This window comes from Spermophilus citellus (assembly GCF_964194105.1).
Source record: "Spermophilus citellus genome assembly, chromosome: 5".
Classification (NCBI taxonomy): domain Eukaryota; kingdom Metazoa; phylum Chordata; class Mammalia; order Rodentia; family Sciuridae; genus Spermophilus; species Spermophilus citellus.
This window is the reverse complement of record NC_138186.1, coordinates 23,773,722-23,796,645: the sequence shown is the minus strand read 5'-3', so window position 1 is coordinate 23,796,645 and position 22,924 is coordinate 23,773,722. Positions and strand designations below refer to the sequence as shown.

General features: G+C 37.0%; 1 protein-coding gene and 1 pseudogene across 3 annotated transcripts in view; one reads left to right on the top strand and one right to left on the bottom strand.

Annotated features, from left to right (window-relative positions):
• GMDS (GDP-mannose 4,6-dehydratase) overlaps window positions 1–22,924 on the bottom strand; it is a 676,213-nt gene that overhangs the window by 599,108 nt on the left and 54,181 nt on the right. The window lies entirely within an intron of this gene.
• On the top strand, window positions 21,270–22,185 carry LOC308650041 (magnesium transporter NIPA2-like; annotated as a pseudogene). Its single transcript has one exon. The product of its transcript is annotated as a magnesium transporter NIPA2-like (transcript).

Here is a 22,924-nt window from a genome sequence, read left to right as displayed (position 1 = left end):
CATGCAGATAGAAAAAAAGAGAAGTGTTACTTCACTTGAGCTCTATGAAGAACCAGAATAGCCAATGCATCATTTCACTCAAATCATCTCAAATTCAACTTTCTTCCCTTCACACTGTAATTATCCAAGCCCCAAAGAACACAGCTCCTGAGAAAAAGGCCTGTTTTTGTTTCTGTGCTTTTAGTTTTCACACACATATACACAATGCCCCTCTCAATTTGCCATAAATAAAATGTCCAGTAATAATCTGTTCACTGTAATATTAATGATCATTTTTATGGTTAACACTTATACATTAAAACACTCTACATATTTTATATATGAATCCACATAATCTGGGAGCACAGATGTGTGAACTGTCTGTCCTCCAGAGGCCATTATAGGCAGATGCACACTAGCAACCTCAAGTATCACCAGCATCCCCATGTCAGTCACCAAGAATGTAAATCATATTTCTGCTAATTGACAAACTGGACCAAAACAGGATAAATTCTTTTTTTTTTTTTTGATGTTTAATCTTTTGTTGTTGTTGTTGTTGTTCCATATTATTGGTGCATTATAGTTATACATAATGGTGGGATTTGTTGTTACATATTCATACAAATACACAATATAACAATATAATCTGGCAAATGTACTTCTCTGATACACATACACACCGTGTTTTCTTTATTCATTCTTTGACAGACACCTAAGCTGGTTCCACAGTTTGGCTATTGTGAGTTGTGCTACTATGAACATGGGTATGCACATATTACTAAATGATATGACTTTAATTCTTTAGAATAAATACCAAGGATGGTACAGCTGGGTCATATGTTTGTTCCATCCCTCAAAAGAAATACTCCACACTTATTTCTATACTGGTTGTTCTAATTTATAATCCTACCAAATTTTAAAAGTATTCTCTTTTTCTCTATATCCTCTCCAGAATTTATTATTATTTGTATTTTTGATGGCTGCCATTCTAACTGGAATAAAATGTCAGCATAGTTTTGATTTGATTTCCATTATAACTAAGGATTTGAACATTTTTTTCATATATTTTTTGGCCATTTGTATTTCTTCTTTTGAGAAATGTTTAGTTCATTTGCCCTTTTGCTAATTGGGTTATTTCATTTTTTTTAGTGGTAAGTTTTCTGAGTTCTTTGTATATTCTAGATATTAATCCTCTGCCAGAAGAGTAGCTAGAAAAAATTCTCTCCCATTCAAAACCAGATAAATTCTGAGTCTATTACTTGATGAGTTACACAGTGGCAGTTCTCCTAAAATGTTATCCAAATTTCTGTTTTTCACTGTCAACAGAATTTCAAGCACCTAATGCAATACAACAATGGTTAAAAACAGGTTTTAAAGTCAGAGGTTTACGCTCTTATTAGCTATGTTATTTCAACTAAGTGATTTCTCTTTTCTACAATTCATCTGTGAAGTGGACACATTCATAAAGTGAGACAAAGATTAAAGAATCAAGTTCTAAACAGAATGTCTGGTAAAACAACTGAGACTAGACTCGGAAGAGAAACTCATGGAAACCACATAATGGCTTAACCCAGAGTCAGATGAAAAGACAACCTGATCTGCTGGGCAGAGTAGGGGAGAGGACACTTTTTAGTTTGAGTCCATCCCGTTTATTGATTCTTGATTTTAATTCTTGTGCCAAAGGAGTCTTATTAAGGAAGTTGGGGCCTGATCCCACATGATGAAGATTAGGGCCTACTTTTTCTTCTATTAGACACAGGGTCTCTGGTTTTATTCCTAGGTCCTTGATCCATTTTGAGTTGTGCTGTGTGCATGGTGAGAGATAGGATTTAATTTCATTTTGTTGCATACAGATTTCCAGTTTTCCCAGCACCATTTGTTGAAGAGGCTATCTTTTTTCCAATGTATGTTTTGGCACCTTTGTCTAGTATAAGATAATTGTAATTTTGAGGGTTATTCTTTGTGTCTGCTGTTCTGTACCATTGGTCTCCCAGTCTGTTTTGGTGCCAATACCCTGCTGTTTTTGTTACTATTGTTCTGGTATAGCAATGTCACCTGCTTCACTCTTCCTGCTAAGGATTGCTTTAGCTATTCTGGATCTCTTCTTTTTCCAGATGAATTTCATGATTGACTTTTCTATTTCTATGAGGTATGCCATTGGGATTTTGATTGGAATTATATTAAATCTGTATAGTGCTTTTGGTAATATGGTCATTTTGATAATATTAATTCTACCTATCTAAGAGCAAGGTAGCTCTTTCCATCTTCTAAGGTCTTCTTTGATTTCTCTCTTTATGGTTCTGTAGTTTTCATTGTATAGATCTTTCACCTCTTTGGTTAAGTTGATTCCCACGTATTAATTTTTTTTTGAGGCTATTGAAAATGGGGTAGTTTTCCTCATTTCCCTTTCTAAGAATTTGTCATTGATACACAGAAATGCACAGGCTAACTTCAGGTGGATTGACCAGGCAGTTCATTTAAGGTGATTCACCCATGTGATTACACTTAAAGCTAAAAAAAAAAAAAAAAAAAAAAAAAAAAAAAAAAAAAGATACATTATAAGCAGCACAATTTCTGACAAGAGCCAACTGTGAAGCACCGGCTAACTTCAGGTGGATTGACCAGGCAGTTCTTCTGGGTCTGTCTAAGTGAGAGCAAGTTGGGTACTAAGGTAGGACTGCTGAGGGTTGCAGGAGAGAATCTAAGAGGATTGATAAAACTGGTTACCAGCACAAGCAGAGATACCAGGGGCTGTTCAAGGCAAGGCATACTTCAAAATATCAAAGGAGTTGAACAACTTGGCAACAGGTACAGTGACTCTTGGCCTCATATAGCAAGGAATCGCTGCATCCTTTAAGCACTACCATTCAAGAACTGCTGGTGAGGACTTCAGCTCTGAGGACCCTCCTGATGAGCTTGGGCCCCATCTTGCCAAATGATCCTTAAAGGTAAAACTTGTAAAACTGAAGGAGAAAGTCCAGGATTGAACAATGAGATACGTACCAGAGAGCTACAGTTGACTGTGAAAGCATAAGGAGATAAACCCAGAGATATGTAGAAGACACCAAAGTATTTGGAATCCAGAGTTTCTGGAAAGACTTGGTCACAGAGATGGGACACATTCTGGATAATGCTACTAAATGCATTTCTGAAAAAGAGAGAACCTGAGGACCAAAAGCTCACTCTGGAGAATGTGTTCTGAGGGTTGTTACTTTCAGAAGCAAAGCTGAAAAGCGTGTTTGCCAAGCATAGCCAAGAGAAGATGACTCCCAAGGGTGATAAATAGGACCTTTATGAGAATGAACTCATCTGTCATGTGGCAGCTGGTGTTGAGGTATAACCTGGCATGATGGCTACAAACTTCATGGCTGTACCATTAGACTTACTCAGGTGACTGAACTCTGGGAGAACATTCAGTTCTCCAAGAGAACTGATGGCCTGTTCATAGAGATCTGAATGTTCTCTCAAAGTTCAGTCACCTATTTTCTTTATTTATTAAAATAGGTTTGTATTGAACCATGAGATACTTCATGTGCTCTGTTCAGGATTTAGTCATATTGGCTTTATGTCTATGTTACTCTATTGATTTTATGTGACTAGTTGGCCCTCATCAGAAGTCTTGCCTTTGAGCATTTGAACAATGTGGCAACTGTTTCTATGGCTTTTATCAAAAGGTTTATGAAAATTATTTTAAATTGGTACTCTGATGACTTTGAACCTGAAATTCTCTTAACTGTGTATTTTTAACTAATTGTTAAAATTAATACAGTGTATCATATGATATTTTATGTTGTGAGAAAAGGAGATGGGGATTGGCTTGACATTTGGGTACTTAAATGGTAAAGATTTACACCTGTATAATACATTTGTTAAAAACATAAAAGGACCTCTCTTGGGGAAATAAAGAAAAAAATAAAAGAAGATCACACCAAATTAAAAATACCTTGCTCTTTCTGGAGTGACTCCAATGCTCCAGAAAAAAGACACCAGAACTAATCTATTTTCTCAGTTATTTTCCTGACCAGGGGCTTAGTCCACTTGGTAATTCCATGTTTGATGATAAATCTTCATCTTTTCATCTTTTGAATTTACAAAAAAAAGATATTGACAAAGATAAAAATAATTTGGAAAACAAAGTACTTAAAAGGTAATGTCAAAAGTTGAACATTTCCCTTTTCCTCTCATTAGGTTAAAAAAAGGACAATTTGTCATAATGCTATACATAGCCCACAATATCTATCTAGAATTCATTACTTAGCTTATTCTTTTGTGGAATGAGTTATGACATAAATGATTCCTAAATAAATACAGAGCAGGGTGTCGCTTTGGAATAAATAACAGCTAATACGAACAAATCTTCACATTAATTCCAAGAATGTTTCTAAGAGTTTCCAAAATACCTGATAAATGAGATTTCTTTCTCCAATTTAACCCATAAGAACCCATTAGAGACCCAAAGATGCCTTTTTCATTAGGTATTTCCTTTCCAAGTCATCTGTACCAATAGAATATAAGACAGATCTATAAATTTCATGTTTAAAAGGATTCCTTTAAAAAGGCACATAAGAACAAGGAATATAACTACTAGCTTCTCAATTCTTTTCATTCTCCCCCATCTCTTTCCCCCAACAAATGGTATCTCTATTCATGCAAATGACCAAGGACAAACACTTAATAGTTATCCTTTTTTTCACTCCTGAAATCAGCCCATCAGCAAATTATATTAGTTCAATTTCAAAATGTACAAATTTGTCTATTTTCTCCATCTGTTCTGCCCCACCATCTCTTGCCTAAACAAATAAAATTGCCTCCTAATTTTCAATCACTCTTGACACCCTATTAGCAAAAGTGTACAACAATGACCACTCAGAACAAAACCCTAACTCATGTCAAAGTCAATGAGCGCCTAGAGGATCTGGCTTTTGCCAACCTGCCTCCCTAGCACCTTTCCCATCACTGTTATTACTCCTTATGATCCTGGCTTCTTTCTGTTCCTTGAACACACTAACCAGGTTTTCTACTGCCTTGACGCCTTGGCACTTTCATTTGTTCTGCCTTAAAAAGTTTTTCTCCAATGGCAAATCTCATCTTCAGAGGTGTCCCTGTCCTAGCTACCATCCATTTCATTCCCAGCGTGTTACTCAATAGCACAGTGCCTCTTCAACTAGCTGTGACAAAGGACCCTTTTTATTTATTTTTAATTATTTTTTTGCATTTTCAATCTATCATAGAACTATTATTTTATAAAAACTTTAGGAAAAATAATTTTCTTTTAAAATGATTTTTGGGGGGTACCAGGGATTGAACTCAGAAGCAATCAACCACTGAGCTACACCCCCAGCCCCATTTTGTATTTTACTTAGAGACAGAGTCTCCCTGAGTTGCTTAACACCTTGCCATTGTTAAGGCTGGTTTTGAACTCACAATCCTCCTGCCTCAGCCTCCCAAGCTGCTGAAAAATATGAAAACTACAAGCCCAAAATGTAAATGATCAGCATCAATGGTCAAAAAATTTCTCTATCACATGACAATAAGAGTCTCTCACTTCTGTGTTTGTCAGTGCCAACCACTATGAAGTAGTGCAACTACCAGATCACACTATTACACTGCTCCAGTTTGCCACCTAGAGTATTCCCTTAGAGCACTTGCATACTCTATAATTACCATTGGTTTATATATTGATCTACACCAGACCCTGTTTTGGGCACTGGAGCTTCATAATGAATATAGACAAACTATGGATATGATTCATCACAGAACTTCTTAAGTTCATGTATACCATCATTTGTTCCTCAAAAGTATTGCAACATTTCACTGTACATTCTTTATATAATAGTATAATATTTTGATGAAATAATACTTTCTAAATCAATGTCCATATCCAGATACCAACCTTAAGAATTCAACAATGTGAAAGAATTAAACATCTTCACCCAATGCCTATAGCCAATAATGATATCACAATAGCCACAACTAATTTTCCACAACTAACCAGCCAAGTTGTATACTAAGTCTGTCCTGCTGGTTTTATCCCATCCAGTGTGCAAGTTCCCTCAACTAATCCCAATCAATAGTTTAAAAATGCTCAGAATTTCTTCTAAGGTATAATCAATACCTCAGCTTTGCCAACCCAGGGCCAAGATGATGTTATACCTATTAAGTACATATCCCAAATTTCCTTGGGCCTCATTAGCTGTCATTAAAAATTACGTTCCCATTCAAAACACATTGGTCCCCACATATATACATGCCAGGTCTTGGACTGTAGTCAAAGTATCTAGGACATGCTGACATTCCTTCCACTCCCATTCATCCAGCTCACCACCTCCCCAAAACTCTATATTGTTATTATTCCCACTTTACAAACAGTGATGTCTACTAATTATTTTTTAAAATTAATATTTGTTAGAATTTTATTCTATTAAATATAGTGTTATATTCTTACCAGTGAGTCCACCTTGGTCAGGTTTTAAGTCACCAAAGCTGCCAGGTGGATCTAATGAAGCCAAAATGACATTAGGAACCAATGAACTTTGCCAGATAAAAACTGAGTGTGCATACTGGAAATGCAAAAGGACAGTAGGAAAATGAAAGCTGCTCATTTTCAAAATGGTTTAATGCTTTAATACACAATGTTATTAGAATACTGCTTGCATAGAGATTCAAAAATCACTAAAGATGTTTGTGTTTTTTCAATCAAGAAGCAGGCCTATCCCTTATAAATAGCAAAAGTGTCAATGAATGGAATCTGACATAAGACTACCTATTCAATTTATCCAATTCCCAAAATAAGGCCAAGGGCATTTCCATTAAAACTCTAAAATATCTGAAGCAACCTGAAGGGAGAGGAAATCTTTAACAAGCCCTACAGTTACTTCTATATAAACAAAGTGCTAGTTAGTCTTCCCATCATAAATTAAGCATGGTAGAAAGAACTTCATCTCTAAATTTGGTATCCCTTCCAGCTGACTTCAAGGATTTGCTCTAATACACACTGAAGACCATTGTTTAGCTTTGTTTATTAATTTAAAGGAAAACTCCATTCTGTCAAACAAGGACTAAAAACCACACAACCACCTACATAGTTTGACTTGTAGAACTGCTGAGCAAGACAAGGGACTGAAATTACTGAGTGGGTATATACTAAAACTCTCTCATTGACATTTATAGCCAAATGGGAAGCTAAAAGACTCTTTATTTGGGTGTTTGCCACCTTTCATTAATAAGTGTATGTATGTATATACACATACACACACACACACACACACACACACACATATTCATATATATAATTATATATGTGATCAATTTGATACTTTCAACTAAGAGTGAAGTCTATCATTAAATATTAGTAATACTGTATGTTTAAAAACAAATGCTTTAAACACTTTGCCAGATCATTAAAACATCTTAAGCAACTGCTGTTCTCTAGGCAATCATACTTTGTTTTCTTCTATATCATTTCTGCTTATAGCCTTTACAATGACATCACTGGAACCAGAAATACTCATCATTCATGAACCAAGGTCACAAAAGAAATAAATAAACAAGTTTATTTCAGCTGGTCCTTTCTACAGCAGGGGAGAAAAAAGGAACCTTCAGTCAGTCAACTAGTGAAGTATCCCTGTCTCCAGTCAATGAGGGGCCTCTCCATATCTTCAGATTTTGCTTCATCTCCACCTTAGTGGTCTAGAAGAAAGTCATGGTGACTAGCAACACCTGTGACATGGTTGGGGCATGAATTCTATTCTTTTGTTTGACAATCATTCATAGTTCTGTGGATTTGATTTACCTGTGACCCCGTTAGTCATGGTCACAAGCTTAAATCTCATCCAAGTAGGCTAAGCTGCTCCTTGGAGAGGTACCAACCTGTTAAACAAAATATAAAATAGGAAAAGCACAAAATGTGCGTCATGGTGCTCTGTGTAGAAAATACTTGTATCATGAGAGATACCATGCTTGCTATGCAAGGTTTCATTTAATAAGCCATGAGATCCTATCCTATGAGGGTGGTACCATCACAATGTCCGTTTCCAGAAGACAATGCTTAGGTTTCCAATGAATAAAGTATTGCCTAGGATACCAGGTCAAACAAGTAAAACTTAAATCCTGAGTTGTGATTCTTATCTGCCTTTATTTTTAGTAGCCCATATAAAATAATGCCCACATTAGAAGGGAATAAACAATGGTTTTCAAGCTGACATTGTTTTATTCAAAGGGATCATTATTAATAAGAGTTCTCAACATAGTCAATTACTGAAGAGCAGAAAACTAGATGCAAACTAGCACTCTCATTTCAGAATCACTATTTCATTCTTGCCTCTAAGGCTCCAGAAATCAAAACCCAGAATAAATTTGCTCAAGAATGCAGAAAAGTAAAAGCAGTCTCCTTGAAAAGCTTTCAGCTTATGATAGAAATGATTAGAACCAATACGATCAGTCAACAAATACATGAAAAAAATGTTCAACATCTCTAGCAATTAGGGAAATTCAAGTCAAAACTCCACTGAGATTTCATCTCACTCCAGTCAGAATGGCAATAAATGTTGGTGAGGATGTGGGGGGAAAGTTATACTCATATATTGCTGGTGGGACTGCAAATTGGTACAACCACTCTGGAAAGCAGTATTGTGATTCCTCAGAAAACTTGGAATAAAACCACCATTTGACTCAGCTATCCCACTCCTCAGCATATACCTAAAGGACTTAAAATCAGCATACTATCATCATGAAGCCACCTCAATGTTTATAACAGCTCAATTCACAATAGTTAAGCCATGGAACCAACCTAAGTGACTTTCAAAAGATGAGTAGATAAAGAAAATATGGCATATATACACAAAGGAATATTACTCGGCCTTAAAGAAGAATGAAATTATGGCATTTGCAGGTAAATGGATGGAACTGGCAACTATCATGCTATGTGAAATAAGCCAATCCTAAAACTCCAAAGGCTGAATGTTCTCTCTGATATGTGGATACTAACATACAAAGGGGACGGGGGTAGTTCACTGGATTAGACAAAGGGGACTGAAGGAAAGGGAGCACGGATGGGAAAGAGATGACTATGTTGAGAACTCTGTCTTTCCTAAGACAGTATAATGAATCCGACAAAGCTTTCTTATGTTCATATATGAATACATGACCAGTTTTAACTCCACCTCATGTACAAACACAAGAATGGGAACTTTTACTCTATGTATGTATAATATGGCAAAATATACTCTACTGGCATGTATACTAAAAAGAACAAATAAAAAATTTTAAAAAGAAAAATAAATAATAGAAGAGTTGATTCCCTACCCACTCCAGGTGTTTCTCTCTTTGGGCTGACAGCATTCTTGGATGCAAAAGGTCCCTTTCCAAAGAGGGAGGCCTTAAAATGTGTGAGTAACAGGAGTGACAAAGGCTCCTGCACCAGAGACAACTAAAGTAGAGAACTGATTATTCTACCTGAATGTTCAGAATTCTCTCCTCAGACACAGTCCAATCTAGCTAACTCATCAATGATCAAACAAATCATTTTAGCCTTTTTATTTAACATCCTGCTTCCAAATCCAAAGGTAATTTAAAGTTTCCTATAAAAATAATATTGAGGACTCTCTTTTAATCTCACTGGTTGCCTGATCTGAGATATCTAAAACTACTCTATGCTAGTCACATAAGCAACCTCCCCTTGAGACAAAAAAAAAAAAAAAAAAAAAAGTGCTGAGGCAGGAAAAAGTAGTTAACATTTTAACTCTTTGCAGCAACTGAATATTTTCCAGGAAATTTTAATGCTAAAGAATAGAGGAACTCTAGATAGGGCAGAGGGGTTGGAGGGGAAGGGAATGGGGCATGGGGTTATAAATGATGGTGGAATGTGATGGACATTATTATCCAAAGTGCATGTATGAAGACACAAATTGGTGTGAATATACTTTGTATATAATCAGAGATATGAAAAATTGTGCTCTATATGTGTAGTAAGAATTGTAATGCATTCTGCTGTCATATATAAATTTTTTAAAAAGAATAAAACAGTTATTGCTTTATCAAAAGTGCTTCTGGAATATGAAGATGATAAGTCCTAGTTCTCAAGGAGTTTAACATCTAATTATATTGTTTTATTCAAAGGGATCATTATTAAAAAGAGTTCTCAACATAGTCAATTACTAAAGAGCAGAAAACTAAATCTAATCATCTAATCATAAGGATACATCAATCCTCAATTAACTGCAACCTGTGGTAGAAGACTGAGAGGTGGCCAAGTGTACATCTGAACATGAAGTAGAGCTGCATTATAAGGAATGGTAAGAGAGAAACAGGCAAAGCTTAACTGGGAGAATCCCACACAGAGATGCAACAACATGGGCACTGGAGAAAGCTGAAGCAGGGTAAGAGTTCAGTCTATTGTCCATTACTACCAAAGCTTGCAATACATAGAAAAGACAGAACTGGGATGATGGTGTGGTAGGGTCAGACTGCTGGGTTAGAGAATTTAACTCACAATACCAGTCTGAGCTCTATCAAAATAAATCTCACAATTATATGAACTGATTGGGGAAGACTAAATCCAGTAATATCAATAAGCCTGAAAAAGCCAAGAGGAGTTAATGAAAATAACAGAAAGGAAGAGACAGTGTACATGAGAAAAATACAGAAACAGAACATGGTGATTTGTCTGAGAGAGAAAAAGAGGCAGAAAGACATTCAAAGGACATTCAAAAGACATTCTTGGGGCCAGAACTAGGAGTGGAGTAAGGGAAGAGGGTGGTCAGGGATACAGAGTTTCAGTTTACCTGTTTTTATCATTTTACTTTGAGATTCAGGGAGAGCATCCAGGTAGACATCAAATGGACAACCAGAAAGGCAATGAAACCTTATATTTTTGAGCATTAATTTTCTAATCCATAATGGTGATTCCCAAATCCATATGATTATCAGAATCAACTGGGAAACCTGATCAAAGCACAGACCCCCCTCAAGCCCTAACCTAAGAAATCCTGACTAAGTAGATCTGGGACAGAGCCCAGGAATACATAGACTTAGAAGCCAAGAGTGGGAGCCACTGCTCTTTGGCACTCTGCTCATTTTGCAGTTCATAATCTCCTCCCTTTACAGTCTGAATATACTTTCAGAGCATATTCACTTTGATGGCATTTGCAGAATGAGAAACTATACCTCTCTGGAGGATTGGAAACATACTTTCACATCTGAAAATAATTACTTCTCAGTCTGTATTCCACTGGTTATGGGGAATGGCTTTGATATTCTACTATATAACTGATGGCTGAGGTCTGCAAGTACCAACTACTACAACACAGAGATCGATTCTGCTGAAGCTTTTTGTGGCCAAGACAACACAACCACTAGGACTGATGACAATGTACATTCAGAAATTGCTTTGTTTTAAATGATAGAGCTCAGTGAGTTGGTGAGATAACTGTGTAATCAAATATGAACCTTTTATGTATGTCAATAACTTCAGCACATATTTCAATGGATTTCTGGCTCCAAGTCCTCCCACAACTCTATCTCCTTTTCCACCTCACAGAGGTGATGGCATAAGGCTCAGGAAGGCAACTCAGGCAATGGAAAAGATTCAATCTGCAACTTTTATTAAAAGCACAATATTTTATTTTATGTCTGAAGAAAATTGCCAAAGATTGGGGGAAAAGAGTAAGTGTGAAATATAAAACTATGGGAATTTTGTGTTTTATGTTTATAATTGAGCAATGATAGTTTAGTATTAGAATACCCTTAACCCCATCTATTCATTGTCTGTTTTCTTTTTTTATTTTTTTTAAATAAATGACAGCGGAATGCATTACAATTCTTATTACACATATACAGCACAACACACTAGCTACATATGACACTGTTCTCTCTTTACACGGAATTTCTCATTTAATTTTTGGTTATCCTATCATGTGGGTAATATCATGATCTCCACTTCTAGCAATCAAGTTTCTGCTCAAAGCTTAAAGGCTTTGTCAAAGAGCAGAACTACAATTCCCACCCTGTGCTTCCTGAGGGCAGCATGCTCTTAGCCAGAACTCCAAGGGATGGCCGAGATACAGGACAGGATGTAAAGAGAGCTGGGAAACAGGTCACCTTTGCAATGACTCAAAAATGATTTTTTTCCCTGAATCCCACATGTGGCCAAATCACCTTGCACTCCCTGAGGTGGCCCGTGTTTTTTCATCACACACAAGACTCATCTCTTGGGGAAGGAAACAAGTGCCGCTCGCCTTCTACTCTCCAACATCCAACACAACTGGTCTCAAGAAAAGTTCTTAATGGTGACATTGAATGAGCACAGCTGAATAATTTGTGAGAACCTAACCAATGACTCTCACATTCCCCATTCTCAGAGCCTAAGGAGGGTTTGGGGAGTTTGGGGAGGCATCTGGGTTATCAGGATCACTGGGGCTGCTAATGGAATAACTTCAGCACATATTTGGATTTCTGGCTCCAAGTCCTCCCACAACTCTATCTCCTTTTCCACTGTGTGGGTGGAGATCAGGAAAGCTACAGGTCCCATGATGCCAAGGACAGTACTCAACCAAAAACTTTCCTGCATTCCCTACAAGTTTGTTAAGATCTGTTGGAGAATCTTGTGGGTAAAAATCCTGTTTATAATTGTCTAAGCATAAAACCTAACTCATTTTAACACAGGCATAAATTATGTGTTGCAAAGTATGTGGCAAAAAGGACTACTATGTTGTTCCAAATTTAACCAAATTTGAACATTTCAAAAAACAATGACACCAAAAGCATACCACTAGTGTTCACTGAAGTGTCACATGCCCATAAGACAGATACAGGCCCATGAGTGGCTTACCAAATGGTCCAGTGTGGCAGCATCCACACACCTATATAATGAAATGTGAGTGCTCTGGACAGAGGACTCTCTCCCCCCTTTTTTGTTGTTGTTGTTCTAACAAAACCATTATATGGATATTTTAAATAATATGTGTAGTTGCAAGGTTATACACAAATTTCATATCAAGACTATAAAGATAGCAAATACAAAATGGCCACATGGACAGCAGGAATTGTGGAAGCTTAATGAAAGTGCTATAGGCATTATAAATATTACCTATCTTTCTCAATTCAGCATGACACAAGTCAAGTCAGGTAGTTCCCATGCCCCAGGAAATCCTGACTTAATCTATGTTTGTCAGCAGTTTGGACTGCGCATGCAAGGAGGGAAAGGTGTCTGCTGATCAAGGCCTCTATATTCTACACTGGAGTTCTTTTTGAGTTCCAAACTTTACTTCTAAATTCACAATAATCTCTGAAACAACATGCTAAAACTCTCTGAAAAGAACTTTAAAACAAGAAGAAATGGCATTAAAATATTTGCATTGAAGAAATAAGAAAAAATATGGGGAAATGTATTTCATTATCCTTAAAGAACAAGGTCGATTCCTCATGGAATATATTTTATTTTATTTATCTTTTTTTTTTTTTTTTTTTGCAGTGCTGAGAATCAATGCATGCTTGATGTGCTAGACAAGAGCTCTACCACTGAGCTACACTCCTAGCCTAAACATATTTTAAAGAAACCAACACACCCATATATAGTTTAAACCCAAGAAACAAACATTACAGCTAAAAGTACTATAACATTAAATTGCATGTTTAAGCATTTTCTACCAATTTTACATCTTTTTGCATGGAGGTGGGTACTGGGGAATTGAACTTGGAGGTACTTTACCACTGCGCCACATCCTCAGTCCTTATTATTTTTTGAGTCAGGGTCTCATTAAACTGTTTAGAACCTTGCTTAGTTGCTAAGGCTGGCCTCAAATTTGCAATCCTCTTGTCTAGCTTCCCAAGTCACTGGGATCACAGGTATATACCACCATGCCCAGCTAATTCCTTCATAAACCAACATGTTTCACATCTCTAATCTCTTTATCATTATAACAAAAAAGATTCCATTTTTATACCAAGCCACACACAAGTAAAAGGTAACTAGGATTAGAAAGTGCCATATACACTTATCCTAATTACAGAGGAGAGAGGGAAATCCAAACAGCTTTACCTACAAAGTTCACCTCAGTAAAAGTTCTTTAAAATCACATGCATTTCCTTGACAAAAATTAAGACCTTAACAAAGATCCATTGTTTAGAATTCTTGGTTACCACTTGGCTAACTACACATAATGGGGGAAATTAGCATAGTCAAGTAAACATATATCAAGAATTTCAGACACAGTAGCACTGTTTCTGCCAAGTATACAGTAGCAAGGTTCAATAAATGCTATTCCATTAGCCACAATCATTCCTGTGGAATTATCAGCCTTTACTTTGCTAAAAAGAAAAACATTATTTTTAATATTATCAATAAAGACTTTGGTTTTCCTTCCGGTATTAATTATACTTACATAGAAATAACAAGAGTAAATAAAATCAAGATAATTTTAAAACATGCTTTTTAAAAACATCTTATTTTTGGTCCAGCAATATCTTGAACTAGAATTAATACAAAAAAAATTGATTCAAATTTCACTTTCTTTTCCTTTTTTCTTCTAACAGAAGTTATAATGTCTTTATCTGAAAATTCTGCAGCAAAAAGACATTAAATTTCTAAATAAGTATTTCTTTTCCATTATGCGTTAATCGTGTCAGGAAAAAAAATCTAAGTCTGGGGCTCTACGATTGAAGGACAAAAAAGTATGAGAACAAAAATTACAATGCTGTATCTTGGTCAGCTAATGGGAACAGGGGTGATTCACCTGAACTTCACTGCAAACATATTCTAAAACAAAGTAAATACTCTGGCATTTTAGTCTTTTTCATGTAAGTATGTACGAAGCTATAAAGCAATTTCCTTTTCATGGAATAAAATAAAAAGGGTTTTAAATTATTTCCGGGGAATAGTAAGTCCATATAAATTACATGTTGATTTCTACTGATTATGCATCTTCTCTATTTTCTAAACAATAGAGATATAAAAATAAGAATAAACCAGGTTGACAATTAGGCATTTATTAATTTATTTGCAACTGTGGGAAGTATATGTCAAAATAAATACATAAATATTAAGTAAAATATACAATATTCCAAGATGACAATTGTCAAAAAAAAAGAAATAATTTCCAAGCTTTTTATACTACTCTAAGAAAAGCAGTGTCCAAAAACTTAAATGTTATTCAGTGGTGATTAAGAACAATCAACCTTCTACTTAGCATTTACTCAAAAATTGTATGAAAAAAATAAATTCTTACAATGACATATACTAAATGGTCTCTCTGAAGTACACAGCAATGGCAAAACTCAAATGTAATTAAGGACTAAAAAAATGCAGATGTTATATACTTGAGCCATCTGGTGGTTTATTTCCCTCACTGCACTGATAAACACCTTATGCTAAGCACCCAACCTTGTATTGGATTCAACCTTGTATTGGACTCAGTGTCAAGAACAGGAGGAAGTTACATTTACCAAAATATAGTTAACAGGGTAGGTCACAAGGCACAAATCACTCAAGAGCACTTTAAAAACTACACAGTTTCTAAGTATGGAAGGCACACCTCAAAATATACCATAGCTGGTCTTCAGAGCTGTTTTTTATGTTTTTCAACAATATTTGACACCTACACTAAACAGTGAATCCAAAATAAATAAAAAGGAACAGTAGATCAAACCTTCAGCTTGCCCATGGTTTACCTACCTCTTGCCCAGTTCTGGGCAGTTCAGGACACAGCAAATTTAACTTCTAAAGGGTGTTGCCTTAACTGTCAACAAGGTGGTAATATGTAGTTAGAGACATCAGTTTGAAAACAGGCACACTTTGTCACTAAGAGGAAAGGTGCAAAACACAAACCTTTTCGACCTTCTGATATAAAATTATGATCCCCAGTGCAGCCAGGGGCACACATTTTGTAGTCTCAACTACTTGGGAGGCTGAGACAGACGAACTGCTTGAACCCAGGAGTTTAAGACCAGCTTGGGCAACACAGAGAGACCCCATCTTAAATAAATAGATAGATAACTAAATAAATATTATGCTCCCCAAAAGAATTCCCAAGAGGAATAAAGGAATCCTGGGGTGACCAAATTTTTATGAAAACTTTATTTTCAAACATACTAACGTAAGAACTAGGGTGCATTAGACAAGAAGCATAACAATTCTAATGATAATGGTAATGATGATTACATAAAACTTGATTCTAAATGCATACTTGCAAAAAAGCCAGGAACAAGTTAAGCCTTTTAACTAGTAAATGGGTTGGGGAGGTGAACCTTGGAGTTCAGCAGCAGTCCACACCCTCTCTAGAAGAGGAAACTTCCTCTCTCTTAATCTCTTCCATTAAGAACCAATAAGCTCTGCATTAAAGAAATGTGATTAGCAAACTCAAAACATCCATTGTAATGACTGCTCCCATCACTGCACGTACTGGGAGGTGTACCAGGCATGGATGCCAGAGGCTCCTCTCCACCCTCATGTGAAAGCACTCCATGTTACTGACTCATCCCAGAGATTCGAGGCCACAGAGCTCACCAAGTGGAAACACTGAGCGGAAAGGAGGATTCAAAGGATGTCTCTATTCATCTTCTGGCCCAGGTTCTTGGTGGAGGGTAGATGCTATTAAAAGACTAGTTTCCTCGGTAGATGGTTTTAGGGAAAAGACCATTTGGCTGAAAGGAGGAAGCTTTGTTGCCAGCTGTTCCTGCAGCTCCGCTCCCTGTGTGGTCTCAAGTAAGCTGCTAAACCTGACCACGTCAAGGGCCAGGTCTATAAAAATGATGACATTTCCCATAAAAAGGCCTGCCTGGCTCTATGCTATTTGCCTTCACAGGGTAGCACCATGGCTAGAGAAGCACTGGCTTTGGAGCTTTGCCATGAACAAATCAAAAAGTGAGACATAGTCTTGACATTTTTCCTAGTAAATTTGGTCCCATTTCCTTGAAACACTCCAACAAGATAGCATGGCTTTAGTTTGTCACACTTCCTAATTCAAGGGGCTCTATGACACAGCTAGTGTTGTGAGAAAAAAATGGGAGATTTGTCACAAGGGCCTTAGCACAGTATAAATGACAAAGGATGACTCCCCTCATAGAAGCCATCCTTCTCTCAGAGGGCCACTGTGCAGGCCATGAGGCAGATCCTACCATCAGTCTCATTTCTTGAAGAAGCTGTGATTGAGAAACATCCCAAGTATCAGTAAAAGATGACACACATCAGAATAGGAAGGCCTGGGTTTAAATTGCAGCTGTGTCATTTACCATCAGGTAGATGCTGTGCAAAGTAACCTTTCTGATCATTCTCATCCCTATCTGTAACATGGAAATAATACACATCACTCTAAAATCTCACCATGAGTGAATGATAAGAAGGTGTGTGGAATTCACTAAATTAAGCAGCCACTGGAGGCAAATGCCAAGACCAGGGCTGGCCAGTGACAGAAGTAACAGGAATGCAGAACTTGCATCAGAAGCTAAATGGTTAATTTCCTGTCCACAAAGAGAGATCTGGAGATATATATATATATACACACACACACTTATGGACACTCAGGTAAGCATATACAAATATATGTGACTCTGAAGAAAAGACTGTCTTGTTAACAGATGTATCATGTACCATCACTGTCTAACAGCAGGAAAAATATACCTGTTAGAAAATGAAACAGACCTAAAATATTGAGAGGCTTGAGGACCTTGCTATAAACTAACATACTTTGTGCTCTCTCCAATGACACCACTTTCACTCTATTATTTTTTTTTCTAAAACATAAAATCATACTAGGATTCTCCATTCACATTCTAGACCTCACTGGATTAAAAATAAAAAACAAAACAAAATCAGTAAATAAAAGCAGAACTGCAGATAAGAACTGAGTAAGGAAACTTGCATTTTACTGCTATAAAGTACTTCACAAAAAATTATGGTTATGTGAAGCTGGAAAATATTAGAACTGCTATAACTTCTACACCACATGAGACTCTTCAAGTTCAAGAAAAACTGAGCATTTTAAACTTTATGGTATCTGGAATAGAAAGGGTAGAGATCATGGATCCTAAGCCACTGGAACTATACTAACTCATATACCAGGTGTCTCAGGCCCATCTCTAAGATCACTCTTGGATAGAATGGGAAGGGCAGGAAAGGGACGATTTACAAAGTCAGTATTTCAGGCTTGGAAATGGCTTTGCTTTACCTACAAGGATCCTTACACCAAGAGTTTGCCATTTCTACCCTAGAGAGAGAATACAATATCCTTATTCATAAAGTTGAATCTCTAATGTCTAACCATCTACTCATTTCCCTACCCTATAATATTTGAAAATGCAATTTCCTACTTCATAAAAAAGATGTTATAATCCAACAATGTTCATTTCTTATAGGTTATAATGGTAAAAATTTTCAGACTAATTCACTCTGTGTTTTTAACTTTCACATCCACAGCACATGCTGTTGTTTATTCAATAATTGAGATTTTCCTAAAAACCATTTAATGAAAGATTCTAGTTTTATGAATGGCAATAAAAATTAAGTATTATACTAAAAACTCTGTTAGACCTTAACAGGAACCCAAAATAAATTTACTCTCTGACACAACAACTCCCAGGCAGCCAGGATCTTTATAAAATGTAAATCAGATGTTGCTCCATTGGCTTCTCATTTCAACTGAAATAAAAAGTGAACTTGATACTGCAGTCTATAAACTCCACAATCATTCCTCCACTTACTTTCTGCACTTCAAATGGTTCCACTCTCTCTTTCTACTCTCCCCATTCACTCGCCCTCACCTGTGTGTATATGCAGCCACTTAAGTCCTCTTGTCCTAGAGTGCAGGCCACTCACCACCTTTTCCACTGCCTCAAACACCTCCTCTATGCTGCTGGCTCCTTCTCTCCACTTTCAGCTCCTATGATACCTCCTCAAAACGCCTTCTTATCAGCAACACTGGCCCCAAACCAATTCAAACGCTATTCATAAAATTATTTTTTCATGGTGTTTTTCATTTTCATTTATTTCAATCTTCTTCATTCAAATATAAACACTTTAACAGCAGGATTTTTATTTGTTTGTTAACCACTTTTTATCAGTATCTAGACATAGCACCCAGTACAGAGCAGATACAAGAAATACTTGTCAAAAAAATAAGTTAAGTATGGGGCTGGGGATGTGGCTCAAGCGGTAGCGCGCTCGCCTGGCATGCGTGCGGCCCGGGTTCGATCCTCAGCACCACATACCAACAAAGATGTTGTGTCCGCCGAGAACTAAAAAATAAATATTAAAAATTCTCTCTCTCTCTCTCACTCTCTCTCCTCTCTCACTCTCTCTTAAAAAAAAAATAAGTTAAGTATATAGTTGGAGAACTAAGGATTTGCAAAGGATAAAGGATAAAAATACCAAGCCATAGAGTAAATGCTATTCCAGACCACAGCAGATTAGAAATGTTAAGGGATTCTGTGTGATACGTATGAACATTGTCATCTAGAAACCTTAGCCCAGGTACGATAACTCTAGATTACATTCACTCATTTATTATGCAAATTTTATTGCATATCTACTGTGTCACATACTATTTTAGGCATTAGATATTCTAGCAGTAAACACTTCAAAGTCTCTCCAATTAGGAAGTTTACACTCCACATGAAAGAGATGAACAAGAAACACAAACCAAGTGCTAAAAAGTGCTATGGAGAAAACTAAGGCAGGGTAAAAAAAAAATGGGGAGGGAGAAGACTAAAATCCTAAGAGCAAACTGAGAAGATGACATCTTAGCAGAGACTTGAGGGGAGAAAGTTCAGCAGCGGACACCTGCATAGAATGATCTGGGCAGTGCAAAGGCCCTGAGCAAAAAAGAAAGCTTGATGTATTCAAAGAATGGTTAGGGGATCAGTGGAGCTGAGGCCAGCCAATGAAAGAGGAAGACAGTGAGGACAGTGACATGGCAGGAGCAACAGGCTCTAAGAAGGACTTGGCTTTTCCTGGGTAAGATGAGATGCCACTATACAGTCTCAGGAAGAAAATCAAATGACCTGGTTTAACACTTAAAAAGTCACTCTGGTCATTCCATTGAGGAGGTAAGGGTAGGGTCAAGAAGGCCAGTTAGGAATCCCTGCAGTAGAAGGAAGGGTTTTACTTTGCACCAAGGGCAAGGAGCATCTACAACTGATATTAATCACTAGAAGGCTTTTTTTTTTTCTTATGAGTTAGTAAAGTAAAAATAACTAAGTAAGGGCTGGGTTGTGACTCAGTGATAGAGTGCTCACCTAGCCGAGTGAGGTACTAAGTTCGATCCTCAGTACCACATAAAAATAAATAAATAAAAATAAAGGCATTGTGTTCACCTACAACTAAAAATATTTTTTAAAATAAGTAAAATATTAGTAAAAATAACTAAGATATTCAGGAGTCTAACATCTAAATAAATAGACTATGCAATCTGTGTCCTGTTGCAATCAACAACAAACATTCTTAGATATTCACTTAAGAAAAAGATATTCACTTAAGAAAACTGAGTGCTAATTAATATCTAAGTTGACTTCAAAATAAAGAACACTACCAACATAAAAAGAAACATTTCAAATCGGTGAGTGAATTCATCAAAAGATAAAACAACCTTTCTTTCAGGGGGATTGCACATAATGGCAGATGTTCAAATACATCAAGCAAAAAATGATGCTTGGACTCGGGGGCATCCAGGTTTTCCTTGGTGGTGGCCCTGGTCCCAGCACGGTGGGGCTGGAGGTCATCCTAGGTAAGCTTACCTCGGTGCTCCCATGGAGGCTGCAGCTTTCAACTGGCTTGGGCAAGGTCGCTGTTCCTTCCTTTGAGGCAATGCCAAAAGGGCTGACTTAAGCGGCTGACTTGAGGGCCAACCTGTGGGTCTTGGGTCCAGGAATAGCTCCTCAGGTTTGACTTTCTTTTAGGCATGTTCATTACGGCTCTCCTAGTAATCCACAGTGAGGAAGTCCACCTCGAATCAGATTGCCATTCAAGCCCACGGAAATCTGGCTTGTTGGCCTCGTTGGTGGCGCATGTGCAATAATTTTTTTCGAGTAGTTTTGTCTTGGCTGGTACTACTCTGCCAGTAAAGTTTAAAACTTTAAATGGGATTAAAGGGTAGTATATACAAGGAAATGAGACTGAATAAGTCATCCCTGGTTTAAAGACACACCATATTAAACTTACTTATGTGAAGACTGCATCCCCCTGCCTTCAGTACCAGCAGTTTCTCTGTTCTGAGATCACTGTGATACATAGGGGCTTCTTAAGTGACAAACTAAATGAGCCTAGGGCATGGAAAAATATGATTTCTACATTGGTTTGAAAAGGCTCCATGACAACAGGTCAAAGTGGCCATGCATATCTTAAAGAATGGCTGTGGTGGGCTGGACTACCAATGCGAGCAGGTGAGGTGGCAACCTTCATTGGGTTTGCCTTTGTACCAGCCATGCTAGTGATTCCACTGGGAGCTCTCAGCATTCTCATAAGTGCCATTCTTTCTTCATACTTTCTAAATGAAAGACTTGATCTTCATTGGAAAATCAGATGTTTACTAAAAATTTTAGGATCTACAGTTACGGTCATGCATGCTCCAAAGGAAGAGGAGACTGAGACCTTAAATTAAATGTCAGAAAAGTTGGGTGATCCAGGTTTTGTGGTATTTGCAACACTTGTGGCATTGTGTCCTTGATATTAATCTTTGCAGTGGGTCCTCACCACAGACAAATATTTTTGTGTACATAACAATCTGCTTGATGATTTTAGTCTCCTATGTGAAGGGTTTGGGCATCACCATCAAACTGTTGGCTGGAAAGCCTGTGCTGCGGCATCCCCTGGCCTGGATTCTGCTGCTGAGCCTCATCCCTTGTGTGAGCTCACAGATCAATTACCTAAACTGGGCCCTGGACATATTCAACTCTTCCATCATGACACCAGCATATTACGTTTTCTTTACAACTTGTTCAGCAATTCTTCTTAAGGAGTGGCAAGATATGCCTGCTGATGATATCACTGGCTTCTTCCCAATCATTGTGGGGATATTCTTGTTGCGTGAGTTTAAAGATGTCAGACGTCAGCTCTAGTGTAACAACTGTGCTTATATCTTTTGAAAAGATGATAAAGCAATGAATGATAATCTCTCTACTATGTATAAAATTCTTTAAAATAATGAAAAAAGCTTATCGTGTGGAATTGAACAACTCACTGAGAATATCTCCCGGAAAAATGGAAATCTGATAGCTTTTTAAGAAAGATGTGATTTAAAAGTTAATCTATAATTATTTATAAAGTGATTTTGAATAAGAAAATCTGTCTGAAAAAGCATTGTCCTCAAATACTGTTCTCTAAAGAGAATCTTTTTTAAGTTTTCACTAATGTGGACCAAGAAGTTACTTTTCCTTATATACAAACAATGTATAAGAAAATTCACTCACTAAAATGGCCTCAATACATGGCCAATTTCTATTAACATTGTATTATTGTAGAGGTATTTTACATTTTGATTCTTTCTTCAAAATCTAAATGCACTAATGACAAGTTTTAAGTCTATAAGAATGCTTTATTTCTTCACTGGTGGTGAAAGTCTGAAATGTACATTTATCATTCCCACTCCCATCAATCCCTGATCATGCAAGGCTTTTTGGATTATAAACAAGAACTGTTCCAATACATTATCCTCTGATTTACCTTACCTACATATAAAAAAATAAAATGAAGCATGAATTCATGGAAGAGATTCATGTATCCAGGAGGGAGTAGGGACAGCTCCTCAGTGTCTCCCAGAGACACCCTTGAGTTCACCAGTCAGTATAGCCTACATTCAACAAGAACTCCAAACACAGAAGAACCTAGAGCCACAGGCTCTCTTATATTCCAACCTGGGAAGATGCCCCTTCAGGGCTTGAGTCCACTATCATAAAAAAATTCCATCACACTCCACAGTTCTGTAATCCTGCATTCTATGCCTTAAGCTTGACCTCAGGCCAG